Source organism: Bufo gargarizans, chromosome 8, assembly GCF_014858855.1.
Source record: "Bufo gargarizans isolate SCDJY-AF-19 chromosome 8, ASM1485885v1, whole genome shotgun sequence".
Taxonomy (NCBI): Eukaryota; Metazoa; Chordata; class Amphibia; order Anura; family Bufonidae; genus Bufo; species Bufo gargarizans.
In genome coordinates this window covers 74852242-74867525 of record NC_058087.1, presented here as the reverse complement: position 1 = coordinate 74867525, position 15284 = coordinate 74852242, and the positions used below count along the sequence as shown (strand labels likewise).

The window sequence follows — 15284 nt, the reverse complement described above, 5'->3', positions numbered from 1 at the left end:
CAAAAGCCTCTGGGTTGTCATGCTCACAAATGCGAATAAGCTCCTGCAATGGGACAGTCTCCGGTAAGCCCACGATCCTCAGATTGCTCCTGCGTGAGCGATTTTCAAGGTCGTCCACTTTCTCTTTTAGGAATCTGTGATCCCTCAGAATTGAATAGAGTTTAACTTGTAATGTGTGGCATGAACTCTCAACCTCGTGCGCTTTATGCTCAACCACTTCCAGCCTGCTGCCATGTTCTGCAGTGATGCGTTGTAGTTCTTGAAGCGTCACTCCCACCATGCTGGAAAGTGATTCTTGCAGGTATGGGAGAATCCTTTTTGCCACTTCTATGGCTAATCTAACATAATCAATGCGATTGCCACCATCGCTCAAGTCCTCGCATTCAGCAGTAGTGGACTCTGTCATGTCAGTGTCTTCTGGCGCCACAGGATTTTCCTCCGCCATATCTGTTTCCTGCGCCGCCGGCTTCTGGAGCTTGTTTTGGCTTTATTTCTGGTCCCCATGTTCCGTATGTAGCGTTCCATATAGAGACACCATATAGCCAGTGTCGGTGGTTCCGAAAAAAAACTTCGGTGTGTAGGGGAAATGTTTTGTGCAGAGTATTACTTCACGGAGGAGCGATTAGATGCATATCACCATGATGGCGCCGGAACCGGAAGTCTGGAAGGCAGATTTTGATGGACTGGTTTATTTACACCATGTCCCATTAGAAGCCCCCCTGATGTAGCCTAGACTAGAAACTCCAAAAAAGTGACCCCATATAAAAAACTACACCCCTCAAGGTATTCAAAAGTTACTTTACAAACTTTGTTAACCCTTTAGGTGTTCCACAAAACTAAATAGCGAATGTAGAAACAATTTTAGAATTAAAATTTTTTGTTACCTTGCCTCAAAAAAGTGTAATATAGAGCAGCCAAAAATCATATTTACCCTAAAATAGTCCCAAAACAAACCACCTTATCCCGTAGTTTCCTAGATGGGGTCACTTTTATGGAGTTTCTACTCTAGGGGTGCATCAGGGGGCTTGAAAGGGTACATGGTGTAAATAAACCAGTCCAGCAAAATCTGCCTTCCAAAAACCATATGGCATTCCCCTTCTTCTATGTCCTGCCGTTTAGCCAAATAGTAGTTTACGACCACATATGGGGTGTTTCTGCAAACTACAGAATCAGGATAACCCATATTGAGTTTTGTTTGGCTGGTAACCCATTTTTTTTTCAGAAATAAAGTAAGGGTTAAAATGGAACATTTTCCCAAAAATAGAAATTCCAAAATTGTTTCTCCATCTGCCATTAACTCTTGTGGAACACGTAAAGGGTTAACAAAGTTTGTAAAACCAGTTTTGAATACCTTGAGGGGTGCACTTTCTTAGATGGAGTCACTTTTTCGGAATTTCTATTCTAGGGGTGCAACAGGGGGCTTCAAATGGGACATGGTATAAACAAAACCAGTCCTGCAAAATCTGCCTTCCAAAACCCATATGGTGTTCCCCTCCTTCTATGTGCTACCGTTCGGCCAAACAGTAGTTTACGACTACATATGGGGTGTTTCTGCAAACTACAGAATCAGGGCAACCCATATTGAGTTTTGTTTGGCAGTTAACCCTTGCTTTGTTCCTGGAAAAAATTGATTATATTGTAAAATTTTCCTAAAAAATCGAAATTCTTAAATTTTATGTCCATTTCTTGTGGAAGACCTAAAGGGTTAACAAAGTTTGTAAAATCAGTTTTGAATACCTTGAGGGGTGTAGTTTCTAAAATGGGGTCATTTTTGGATGGTTTATATTACGTAAGCCTCACAAAGTGACTTCAGACCTGAACTGGTCCATAAAAAGTGGGATTTGGAAAATTTCAGAAAAATTACATAATTTGCTTCTAAACTTCTAAGCTATGTAACATCCCCCAAAAATAAAATATCATTCCCAAAATGATACAAACATGAAGTAGACATATGGTGAATGTAAAGTCATCACAATTTTTGGGGGTATTACTATGTATTACAGAAGTAGAGAAACAAACTTTGAAATTTGCAAATTTTTCCAAATGTTTGGTAAATTTGGTATTTTTTTATGCAAAAAAATTAACTTTTTGGACCCAATTTTAGCAGTGTCATGAAGTACAGTATATGACAAAAAAAAAAAAACAATCTCAGAACGGCCTGGGTAAGGAAAAAGTGTTTTAAAGTTATCAGCACTTAAAGTGACACTGGTCAGATTTGCAACAGCAGTAGGAGGGTACGAAATGCAGCAAGGTGGCAGGAACCAAACGCCGCCAGAAAATATGCCATCACTTACACATCAGTGGTGGTCAAACTGCAGTGGTTTCTAGTGACCCTTAAAAAATTGTATTTTTAGGTAAACACCTACACATGGGAGAAAATACCATCTGTTTTGCTGTTATTTCAATGTACAATTCATGCATCAAGCTATGAAAAATAAAATATAATATGCACCGAAGAGCAGAAAGTATTTTCTCGGTCACTCACATATAGCATTGTGTATAACACTGAAAAGAAAACCTAATTAAAACACTATTTATGAATGCGCTCTAATCCAGTTGTGTTTTAGGGATGAGCGAGCTTGTGTTTTCAAGTTCGGCGTACAAGGTTCGGGTTTGCTAAGAATTCCTTTATGGATTCTGCAACCGTGGACCATAAGTTATCCTGTAACATTTTGGCAGGCTGCAGGGGCAGAATAATAAAGGAGTTGTCTATTTTGGATAAGTTTTTAAGACATCAAGAGTCATCTATTAGATAACCCCAATTTGGGAGAAAATTTTAGCATCAAGCGCTGCAATACACAGATAAGGCTGCTGTCACGATGGGGAGTGGGGGAAACCCCCCACCGTGCGGTGTCAAAGGGTAAAAGGGGATCAGCCTGGCCAAAAGGAGTAATAAGGGAGCAGGTCACCTCCTACAGCGTCCCTAATCCTCTCCCCGACTCCTCACCGAATCAGTGTATTGCAGTGCAGCCTTATCCGTGTGTTGCAGTGCACTCAAAGGTCGCAATAACGCTTGTATAAGTGTCAGACGCCTGTTCGGGTCATTTTACTCCCTGGAAAAAGACTATTTTTACGCACGGTCTTTTTCTAGTCAGGAGCGCTGTATCAGAAGCTGCCAAGTGATGTCACAGTCATGTGATCAGCCATGTGTGTGGGAGGAGTTAGGGGAACACAGGCTCATTGTAGGACTGTGCTGGTGGAGAATGCAGAGGTACTTTATGTATGGAAGGTGTGTATAAAGCAGGGCTATGGAGGTGTAACCAGTCTATTGTACAGTTTTGTGTGTGTAATGTGCAGACAGTAGTCTATCTAGGCATTGTTCACATCACCGTTTAGCCTTTCCATTCTCCTGCTCCGTTTCGGCGAGCCAAACGGAACCTAATGACCCTAAAGACTATAATGGGGTCTGTTAGGTTTCCGTTCAGAAGAAGCTTTTTGAAGGGGAGACAAAAGTCCTGCATGTACAACTTTTGTCTCCGCTCCAAAATCATCTTCTGAGCGGAAACATAACGGACCCATTATAGTCTCTAGGGTCCAGAGGCTCCGTTCGGTTTAGTTATGTGCCGAATCCGTCCTTTCCGTTCTCCTGCTCCTAAACGGAGCAGGCTGAACGGTGATGTGAACGAAGCCTAATGGACATGTAGCAGAGCTGTGTGTGCAATGTGTATATAGTGAACTATCTGTGTAATGGGCATGTGGTAGTGCTGTGTAGGTAATATGTGTATGGCAGCATCGGGTCGGCGCTGTGTATGGCAGCATCGGGTGGGCGCTGTGTATAGCAGCCTCAGGAGGGCGCTGTGTATGGCAGCCTCAGGAGGGCACTGTGTATGGCAGCATCGGGTGGGCGCTGTGTATGGCAGCATCGGGTGGGCGCTGTGTATGGCAGCATCGGGTGGGCGCTGTGTATGGCAACCTCAGGAGGGCGCTGTGTATGGCAGCATCGGGTGGGCGCTGTGTATGGCAGCATCGGGTGGGCGCTGTGTATGGCAGCCTCAGGAGGGCGCTGTGTATGGCAGCCTCAGGAGGGCGCTGTGTATGGCAGCCTCAGGAGGGCGCTGTGTATGGCAGCATCGGGTGAGCGCTGTGTATGGCAGCATCGGGTGAGCGCTGTGTATGGCAGCATCGGGTGGGCGCTGTGTATGGCAGCCTCAGGAGGGCGCTGTGTATGGCAGCATCGGGTGAGTGCTGTGTATGGCAGCATCGGGTGAGCGCTGTGTATGGCAGCATCGGGTGGGCGCTGTGTATGGCAGCCTCAGGAGGGCGCTGTGTATGGCAGCCTCAGGAGGGCGCTGTGTATGGCAGCCTCAGGAGGGCGCTGTGTATGGCAGCCTCAGGAGGGCGCTGTGTATGGCAGCCTCAGGAGGGCGCTGTGTATGGCAGCCTCAGGAGGGCGCTGTGTATGGCAGCCTCAGGAGGGCGCTGTGTATGGCAGCCTCAGGAGGGCGCTGTGTATGGCAGCATCGGGTGAGCGCTGTGTATGGCAGCATCGGGTGGGCGCTGTGTATGGCAGCCTCAGGAGGGCGCTGTGTATGGCAGCCTCAGGTGGGCGCTGTGTATGGCAGCTGTGGTCTTATGTTTAGTGTATGATGTTTGATAAATGTAAAATTGTCTACATTTATTACAGCATGGGAGACTAGCAATGGTTTCCCTGCAGAAATATCAGCCTCATAACGTTATGTGGGCCTATGCATTATATGTATATGTGTATATATATATATATATATATATATATATATATATATATAAAAATATAATATTATATATAATTACTGCAAAATTCATACTCCTCCTCAGCTAAAAAATACTAAGGCTGCACTGCAATATACAGATAAGGCTGCGCTGCAAGACACGGATAAGGTTGCGCTGCAATACACAGATAAGGCTTCATGCACAGGAAAGTTGTTTGTTTCTGTGTCCGTTCCGTTTTTTGCTTTTTTTTGCGGATAGGATTTGGACCCATTCACTGTGTGCTGTCTGCATCAGTATGTCCTTTCCGTAGCCCCACAAAAAAAATAGAACATGTCCTATTCTTGTCCGTTTTAGGCATTGTTGCAATGGATCCACAAAAAAAAAAAAATGGCATACGGATTTCATCATTTTTTGGTGCGGATCTGCAATTTGCGGACCGCAAAACACCTACGGTCGTGTGCATGTAGCCTAAGACTGCGCTGCGATACACGGATAAGACTGGGTGTGCGTACTGTGTATCCATTATATCCAGCCAGCTGCTTTATGTCAGACACATCCGATGAATGCATATGTAGAATTTACTGCACAGCTCATCATCCATAGCCTGAAACTGCTAGGCGTCAAAAGTGAAGCGCAGGACGCCATGATGATCCCATGAAAAAACTGTGGGGTCATTTCTGCCATGTTTACCTCTGCGGTGTCTCTACTACACCAGAGGGAAACTATATGGGTGAACCCGTCCTAATACTGGTCCTTCAGAGAGAGCAAGTTATCGCCAATGACCCTTTTGGCTTATGATATTATAATAAGGAATCACAGTAAACACAAAAACCTAATAATTTAAACAACATGCTTTACCAATGAATAAGGTGCACTGCAAATATGTAGCAATGGCTATAACAAATCTCTGAGTATAGTCTACAGGACTCACCTCAGCCGCGGCCCCGGGTGCACGCCCTGCTCCTGGACAGGGAATCTGCTGTCTGGTTCTAAAGCCACTTCAGCAGCTTAGGTTTACATGATCTCCATAGGAACAATAAGGCCCCACCTGACTGGCCGCATCGTCACACATGGCAAACCACTTCACGGACAGCAATTTTAACCTTTTGTGTGCCAAGGTGTGGCCAAGCAAATAAACAGTACTTTACATGGTTATGGAAGCATTAAAACATTGCTCATTATTATGTTCAGGAACGTAAAAAAAACACACCGAACATGTATATTGTCATCATGGGGCGTTATATTAAAATGTTAGATTTATTTTCTTCAGGGTTTTTTTCTGAGCTGAGCTTGGGAAAGATGCTGGGAGCCGGTTGCGCTCACCAGAGCTCGGTGAGCGCAGCAGTTTCCCGTAACAGCTTTACGGCGAGGGTGCTAGGACTCAGAAAAGTTATCATCATGTATTACTGGATAAGTTCTTTAAAGGGGTATTCCGAGTTAAAATTGTGCAGTAACGGGGGCATCCATAAGATTAGGAGAGTTAGGGTCTGCTGACATTAGCACATCGCTAATGTCAGCCAGTTTAATAGGGTTAATTCTGGCGACAGAAACCCTTTAAATACTCAGACAACCCCTTTAATTGTATCGTGGATACAGCGGGGAAGATTTACTAACCCTGTAGATCAAGCATGTCAAACTCAAAGGCTAACATGGGCCAAAAAAACAAAATTTAAGTTTATGTGGGCCACATAAAAAAAAAAAAATTTTTTTTTTACAATATAATGCAGACGGATCCACCGTCTGCATTATATGAGCGGATCCGTCTCAGACGGATCCGCTCTGAACGCAAGTGTGAAAGTAGCCTTAGGGGCGAGAACCTGGGATCTTTCATCCCTTGTCCTATTCAGCTCTATCAGGGTGAATAGGACTTCACACTGTCCCTGCTGCTCTGTGCCTTGTGCACACAGCATCAGGGATGTTACCATGGCAACCAGGGCTTCTGTAGCGTCCTGGCTGCCATGGTAACTGATCGGAGCCCCAGGCTTACACAGCTGGGGCTCCAATCAGAAGCTGCCACTGCACCACCAATGAGGGGGAGGGGAGAGGTCCCTGTGGCCACTGCCACCAATGATTTTAATACTGGGGGGGTTGAGAGGGGCTGGCGCACTGTGCCACCAATGATTTTAATGGGATGGGGGGTTGAGGGGGGGCACACTGCACCACCAATGATAAATTACCCCTTTATACAGGAGGCTGGTACTGGCAGATCAGCAGTTAACCCCTCAGGTGCGGCACCTAAGGGGTTAACTGCCTCTGATCGCAGCTCCCTGTCAGCGGCAGGGTGCCGGCAATGCGATTCTGCTGCCGGCACCCGCCTCCTGTATTGTGTTAAAGACTGACTTTCACTATCAGGCCACACAGAGCGGCGCCCAGCGATGTCTCAGCACTCACCATTAGTCCTGGGCGCCGCTCCGTTCGCCTGCAGTGCTCCATTACTGTCTCCTCTCCTGCTCCACATGCTGCTGATTACTATCGGAGCGATGGGAGGAGACATCAGCTTCACTAGTGGGCGTTCCTTCTTCCTGGCTGTAGCGCTGTCCAATCGCAGCGCAGGGAGAAGGAACGCCCACTAGTGAAGCTGATGTCTCCTCCCATCGCTCCGATAGTAATCAGCAGCATGCGGAGCAGGAGAGGAGACAGTAATGGGGCACTGCGAGCGAACGGAGCGGCGCCCAAGACTAATGGTGAGTGCTGGGACATCGCTGGGCGCCGCTCTGTGTGGGAAATGGGAATAGTCCTATCATTGGTGGCTCAGTGCGCCCGCCCCTCCTCCGCCCCTCTCTCCTCATTGGTGGCGCAGTGCGCCCGCCCCTCCTCCCCCCCCTCTCTTCTCATTGGTGGCAGCGGCAGCAGCACAGGGGGAGGGAGGACAGCTTCCTTCTCCCTGTGCTGCTGAGAGAACACGAGCACGCCGATAGCAGCGCGCTCATGTTCAGAGATACTAGACTGCCGGGCCGCAAAGCTATTCATTGCGGGCCGCATGTTTGACACCCATGCTGTAGATGGTGTAAACAGGCGGTCTAGACCTGCACCTGATTTATCACAGTGACACTTTCCTCTACTGCAGCATGGAAAGCGCCTCTGTGTAATGAGTGGGCTTGAGCGCCACAGCAATGATGTCACATCCGATCCACACTTTTTACGGATCAGATGCGGATCCATTCATTTCAATGGGGCCGCAAAGGATACGGACAGCACACTGTTCGCATCCATATGTCTATTTCTGCGGCCCTGTAAAAAAGATAGAACATGTATTATTTTGTTAGTTTCAGGAACGAGGATGGGACATTTCTACAGAAGTAAAAAGATAAATGGTGACATGCACTCGGCTGGGATCAGTGTTTTGCAGAACCACAATTTGCGAACCGCAAAAAACAGCCGCGTGCATGAGCCCTACTCCTTCGTTTGGATAGATCATCAGCTTCTGATCGGCGGGGGTCCGACACCCGGGACACCAGCCGATCAGCTGTTTGAAAAAGGCAGTGGCGCTCCAGCAGAGCCACTGCCTTCTCACTGTTTACCGCCAGCACACTGACATCACAACTAGTATCAACTAGTGTGGGCAGGGCAAAGCTCTGTTCACTTGAATCGAGCTTAGCCCCGCCCACACTAGTTGATACTAGTCGTGACATCAGTGTGCTGGCGGTAAACAGTGAGAAGGCTGCGGCGCTGCTGGCGCCTTCTCAAGCAGCTGATCGGCGAGGGTCATAGGTGTCAGGCCCCCGCCGATCAGAAGCTGATGATCTATCCAGAGGATAGATCATCAGTTAAAACAAAGTGCAGAACCCCTTAAAGTTCAGACTCAATGGGGGAGATTTATCAAAACTGGTGCAAAGGACAACTGCCTTAGTTGGCCATAGCAACCAATCAGAAGGAGCCTTTCATTTTCCAAAGAAGCTGTGAGAAAGGTGGAATTTGATCGGTTGCTATGGGCAACTAAGTCAGTTTTCCTTAGCACATGTTTTGATCAATCTCCCTCCCTGATCTCTACTCATAACAGCCTGTCATTCTCCAAACTCCTCTGGTCTGGCCACCAGGTATAAATCATGACAAGTAATTGCTGCTCTGAGGCCTCATGCACACGGCCGGCGGCCGTGGCCGTATTGCGGCCCGCAAATGGCGGGTCGGCAATCCAAGTCCCCCGGCGGTGTGCACCACGCATCACGGATGCGGACCCATTCACTTGACTGCAGTTGCGGTCCCCAGTGCATGGAACGGCTGCACAACAGCCGTGTGCATGAGGCCTTACATGCGATGATCTCCTCTATTTTTTGGTCACCTTACAGTACTAAAAGTGCAACAACAAGCGATCCAAAAGGCGCATGCCCCCCAAAATACTACCTATCTAACCATCACCTCATCCCGCAAAAAATGAGCCCCTACCTAAGATAATCGCCCAAAAAATAAAAAAAACTATGGCTCTTAGACTATGGAGACACTAAAAAAGGTATCACCACGTCTATAACAAACTGCTCTATAAAAATACCACATGACCTAACCCCTCAGGTGTACACCGTAAAAAATATAAAATAAAAACGGTGTCAAAAAAGCAATTTTTTGTCACCTTACATCACAAAAAATGTAATAGCAAGCAATCAAAAAGTCATATGCACCCTAAAATAGTGCCAATCAAACCATCATCTCATCCCAAAAAAAAGATATCCTACAATCGCCCCAAAAAAACAAAAACAAAAAACTATGGCTCTCAGACTATGGAGACACTAAAACATGATTTATTTATTTTTGTTTCAAAAGAGATATTATTGTGTTAAACTTAAATAAATAAAAAAATGTATACATATTAGGTATTGCCACGTCCGTAATGACCTGCTATATAAAAATATCACATGACCTAACCCCTCAGGTGAACACAGTTAAAAGTGTAATAGAGCAAGCAATCAAAAAGTCATGCGCACCCCAAACTTATACCAATCAAACCATCATCTCATCCAGCAAAAAATTAGACCCTACCAAAAACAATCGCCCAAAAAATTTAAAAACTATGGCTCTCAGAATATGGAGACACTAAAACGTTTTTTTTGTTTAAAAAATGCTGCTATTGTGTAAAACTTAAATAAATTAAAAAAGAATATATATTAGGTATCGCAGCGTCCATGAGAACCTGCTGTATAAATATATCACATTACCTAACCTCTCAGATGAACACCATAAAAAAATAAAAAGTGTATCAAAAAAGCTTTTTTTGTCACCTTACATCACATAAAGTGTAATACCAAGCGATCAAAAAGTCATATGCACCTCAAAATAGTACGAATCAAACTGTCATCTCATACCGAAAAAAATGAGCCTCTACATAAGACAGTCGCCCAAAATAAAAAATAAAACTATGGCTTTCAGAATATGGAGACGGATAAGGGTCGTCCTAGAGTATCCCTTCGGCTCCTTTCTCGTAGGAAAAAACAAGGAGGTATATCCCTCCCGGATATAACAACCTACATCCAGGCTATTAGTCTGGAGAGGTGGATCAGGTTAGCCAGACAGGAGACCCACTGTATGTACATAGACCTAGAGCTAGCCCTATTAGGTAAGGCAGTATTTCGCAGCCTGTGGATTCCTGGGAAGACAGGGATGAGGACTAGAGTTGACAGTGAGCTCACCAAAGGTTTGATCAATGTTTGCCATGGGTCTGGGGAGCTCTCCTCTGGCCACGCCAGGATTTCTCCTTTGGCACCCTTGCCGGTGGTCCCCATAGTGATGCACCCACAGATTCAATTTCCTTCGGGCATTTGGCTCTCATTATCTCGCTGTAGGGTAGGAGATCTAAAGAAGGTCCAGACGTCTCCTGGCTTTTATCCTGCCTTATCAGGTGATGATATACCTGGACAAGACTTCATCCAGAGGAATGACTTCGAGTCTATTTGCAAACAGTTTCTGACCTCTGATTTCGCCCCACGACATGATCCGACTTGGCTGGAGAATTTTATCCTTCTGCCAAAGTTGCCCGCTAAGTGTGTTACCCTCATTTATAGGCATATTCTTGATGCAAGGGACGCTAATGCGCCACCGTGGGTAGTGGAATGGGAAAGAGAACTCCGCCTTGTAGCGAATGATGCTGACAGAAAATGGATCCAAAAATGCTCACATGGATTCTCCAAATGTATAAAGATACAAGAGAATTCTGTTAAAATAGCGTTAAGGTGGTACAGGACCCCGGAGTACCTTTTTAAAATTAAGCTCCTCCCCACTGATCTTTGCTGGAGATGCAAGGCTGATACTGGTTCCCTCTCACACATCTGGTGGTCCTGTCCGATTGTACGTGCTTTCTGGGATGATGTTGAAAGGGTCATAAATATGATATGTGCCACGAATCTAAAGCTCACAGTGCAGTTGGTGATGCTTTGGTTACCCACACCCTGTTTTCGCCCAGGAAAACATAACCTCATCACACATCTACTTATGGCGGCAAAGCTACTGATCCCAGTGAAATGGAGATCAGTTGACCCACCAACGTTGGAAATGTGGAGAGACAGGGTCCATCAGATGTGTCAAATGGAAGAGCTGATAGGATGGACATACCACTGTAGGGAGAATTTCCTGAAGCTCTGGCAGCCGTGGTTGGATTACAGGGCGAGCCTCCCTTAGCAATCTGACGACTGCTTCCAACAACTGCTATTGAGTTCCGCACTCCTTTACCTTTACTTTGCCTCATACCCACCCTCTTCACTCCTGCTCCTCATCTTTTCGCTTATTTATTTTTCGCCAGAAATGTACTTTGTCCATGTTTCACTCATACCATGTCTTAGTCGATGCAGCCATTGCTGGTAATCTTGACACTATTAAGTGAACTATGATTGGGTAATAGGTTGACACAACGTTGGGTTTGTTAACTTTCTGATTGTATGTCCTTTTTCTATGTATGATCATTCACCTAAGGGCTTTTTAGCTCTAGCCGAGTGATTATCATATCCTAGCATGTATTGTCAGGCGATGCCTTTGAAGATTTTTACTCTGCTGAAATGTGATATGTAACACTCTACGTGTATGCGTGTACTCATCTGATGATCTTTGTTTGTTCAATAAAAAGAGATTTCAAACAGAATATGGAGACACTAAAAAAACTTTTTTCTCAAAAATGCTTTATTATGTAAAACTGAAAGAAACAACCCCAAAAAATTGGTATGGTCGCGTCCGTAACAACCTGCTCTATAAAAATACCACATGATCTAACCTGTCAGATGAACACTGTAAATAACAAAAAATAAAAATGGTGCCAAAACAGCAATTTTTTGGTTACCTTGCCTCACAAAAAGTGTAATATAGAGCAACCAAAAATCATATGTACCATAAAATAGTACCAAGAAAACTTCCACCTTATACCTTAGTTCCCAAAATGGGGTATTTTTTGGGAGTTTCTACTCTAGGGGTGCATCAGGGGTTTTCAAATGTGACATGGCAGCTTAAAATTATCCCAGTGAAATCTGCCTTCCAAAAACCATATAAAGCAGTTTACGACCACATATGGGGTGTTACTGTAAACTACAGAATCAGGGCAATAAATATTGAGGTTTTTTTTGTTTTAACCCATGTTATGTTAGCGAAAAAAATTGATTCAAATGGAAAATTTGCCAAAAAAGTTAAAAATTCCGAAATTTCATCTACATTTTCCATTAATTCTTGTGGAACACCTAAAGGGTTAACAAAGTTTGTAAAATCAGTTTTGAATACCTTAAGGGGTTATAATAGGACAGGTTATATTTTTTTGACGGACTGGAACCACGGATCACGGACGGCAAACGGTGCACTATTCACATTTTCAACGGCTCTATAGAAATGAATCGGTCCGCACCTAAAACGCTCAAATTGACGGAACAGAAGCGGAAGCAAACAACAGTCGTGTGCATGAGGCCCTACAAAGTGACTTCAGACCTGAACTGGTCCTTAAAAAGTGGCTTTTGGAAATTTTCAGAAAAATTTCAAGATTTGCGTCTAAACTTCTAAGCCTTCTAACATCCCCAAAAAATAAAATGGCATTTACAAAATGATCCAAACATGAAGTAGACATATGGGAAATGTAAAGTACTAACTATTTCTGGAGTTATTACTATCTATTATAAAAGTAGAGAAATTGAAATTTGGAAAGTTGAAAATTTTTCCAAATTTTGGGTAAATATATTTATTTATTTTAAATAAAAAAAAAAAATTTTGACTCAATTTTACCACTGTCATGAAGTACAATATGTGACGAAAAAAACAATCTCAGAATGGCCTGGATAAGTATAAGCGGTTTAAAGTTATTGCCACATAAAGTGACTTGTCGGATTTGCCAAAAATGGCCTTATTCACAAGTCCGTGTTTTGGTTGGTGATTTCCATCAGTGACTTTGACCCAAAACCAGTAGAGATGTGCGAACCGAGCGAACCGCCATTGACTTCTATAGGCAGGCGAATTTTAAAACCCACAGGGACTCTTTCTGGCCACAATAGTGATGGAAAAGTTGTTTCAAGGGGACTAACACCTGGACTGTGGCATGCCGGAGGGGGATCCATGGCAAAACTTCCATGGAAAATTACATAGTTGACGCAGAGTTGGATTTTAATCCATAAAGGGCATAAATCACCTAACAATTCAATTTTTTTTAACAACGTGGTTTAAAACATCCAGTGTGTGTATACGATCAGCAGGGCCGTTTGAAGGAATTTGGGGGCCCCAAGCAAAATAGACATGGAGGCCCCCTCCGCTCCACACCTTACGCACGCAAAGCCTACAGGAACCACAGTATAGCCATACAGTTTAAGTTCACCCACACTTTATATAAATAAAAAAGGAGGTTTACAGTGCAAATACTGCTGTTGCATTTAATGTGCATGAAATTTGAACAGTGCCATCCACAGATCTCCCCCCTAAACAGTGCCATCCACAGATCCCCCCTCCCCTAAACAGTGCCATCCACAGATCCCCCCTCCCCTAAACAGTGCCATCCACAGATCCCCCTCCCCTAAACAGTGCCATCCACAGATCCCCCTCCCCTAAACAGTGCCATCCACAGATCCCCCCCTCCCCTAAACAGTGCCATCCACAGATCCCCCCTCCCCTAAACAGTGCCATCCACAGATCCCCCCTCCCCTAAACAGTGCCATCCACAGATCCCCCCTCCCCTAAACAGTGCCATCCACAGATCCCCCCCTCCCCAAACAGTGCCATCCACAGATCCCCCCTCCCCTAAACAGTGCCATCCACAGATCCCCAAAACAATGCCATCCACAGATCCCCCCTAAACAGTGCCTTCCACAGATCCCCCCTCCCCTAAACAGTGCCATCCACAGATCTCCCCCCTAAACAGTGCCATCCACAGATCCCCCCTAAACAGTGCCTTCCACAGATCCCCCCCCTCCCCTAAACAGTGCCATCCACAGATCTCCCCCCTAAACAGTGCCATCCACAGATCCCTCCTCCGCTAAACAGTGCCATCCACAGATCTCCCCCCTAAACAGTGCCATCCACAGATCATCCCTCCCCTAAACAGTGCCATCCACAGATCCCCCCTAAACAGTGCCATCCACAGATCTCCCCCCTAAACAGTGCCATCCACAGATCCCCCCTAAACAGTGCCTTTCACAGATCCCTCCTAAACAGTGCCATCCACAGATCCCCCTCCCCGACGCTCACAGCAGTATATTTATAAACTAATCAGTAACTACTTTAACTTTAATCATTGCTCATTGCTGAGCTCTTTACTTGGATTAGTGCAGGCGGCGCTCACTCACTGACGTCACGCGCCTGCGCCGCCTAGTGGGAGGAGCAGGCGCGTGACGTCGGTCAGTGAGTGAGCGCCGCCCCCCGCACTGCCTGCTATTAACGGAGCTAAGACAAAGTAAGATATCCAAATAATCCAAGTAAAGAGCTCAGCAATGAGCAATGATTAAAATTAAAGTAGTTACTGATTAGTTAGTTTATAAATATACTGCTGTGAGCGGCGTGGCCCTGTATATTCTAACCCCCAGGCAAGCGTCCCCGTCACCATGGGAACGCCTGGGGGTTAAAATATACCATCGGAATTGAGTTTTTACGATCTCACTGAGCTCGTAAAACTCAGATCCGATGGTATATTCTAACCCGCAGGCAAGCGTCCCCGTCACCATGGGAACACCTGGGGGTTAAAATATACCATATACCGGCTCTGCTTGGTCCCGGGCCAGCTCGGGGCCCCAACCAGCTCGGGGCCCCAAGCAATTGCTTGTTTTGCCTGTTGGGTAGCGACGGGCCTGACGATCAGGTATGATGTTGTATCGATCAGGTAGTGCAAGGGTTACGCACGCTTCACAGACATTGACAGACCAAACTCCCCTTTTAATGCACCGCAAACAACCGCAAACAGTCTATTTGCCCAACCGCAAACTTCCCATTTGCACAAGGTTGGATACCAAGCTAGCCATGTCCCGTTGATGTCATTGAAGGTTTCTTCCTCCACCCAGCCACGTACAACACCAAGGGTACGGGAAAGGTGAATTGAATAGAATCCCCTTTGTTTGAATCCACGGTCACTGCGTCTGTGCCGTGCAATTTACTGTCCCACCCGATATGAGTGCTATTTTCTATAGTTCTCTCTTCTCATCAGTTTAATCCCTGTTATGTCC

The 15284-nt window shown here is 45.4% G+C and overlaps 1 protein-coding gene across 3 annotated transcripts in view; it reads right to left on the bottom strand.

Moving 5' to 3' along the window:
* Window positions 1-15284, bottom strand: part of LOC122945132 (spindle pole body component 110-like) — an 87092-nt gene that overhangs the window by 49003 nt on the left and 22805 nt on the right. For 2 of the 3 annotated variants that reach the window (XM_044304022.1, XM_044304024.1), the window contains exon 1: window positions 5621-5676. The exons of the other annotated variant lie outside the window; for it this stretch is intronic. The gene's annotated coding sequence lies outside the window, so the exon portion shown is untranslated. Of the gene's footprint in view, window positions 1-5620; window positions 5677-15284 lie in introns of those variants that run through there. 3 annotated transcript variants of the gene reach the window in all.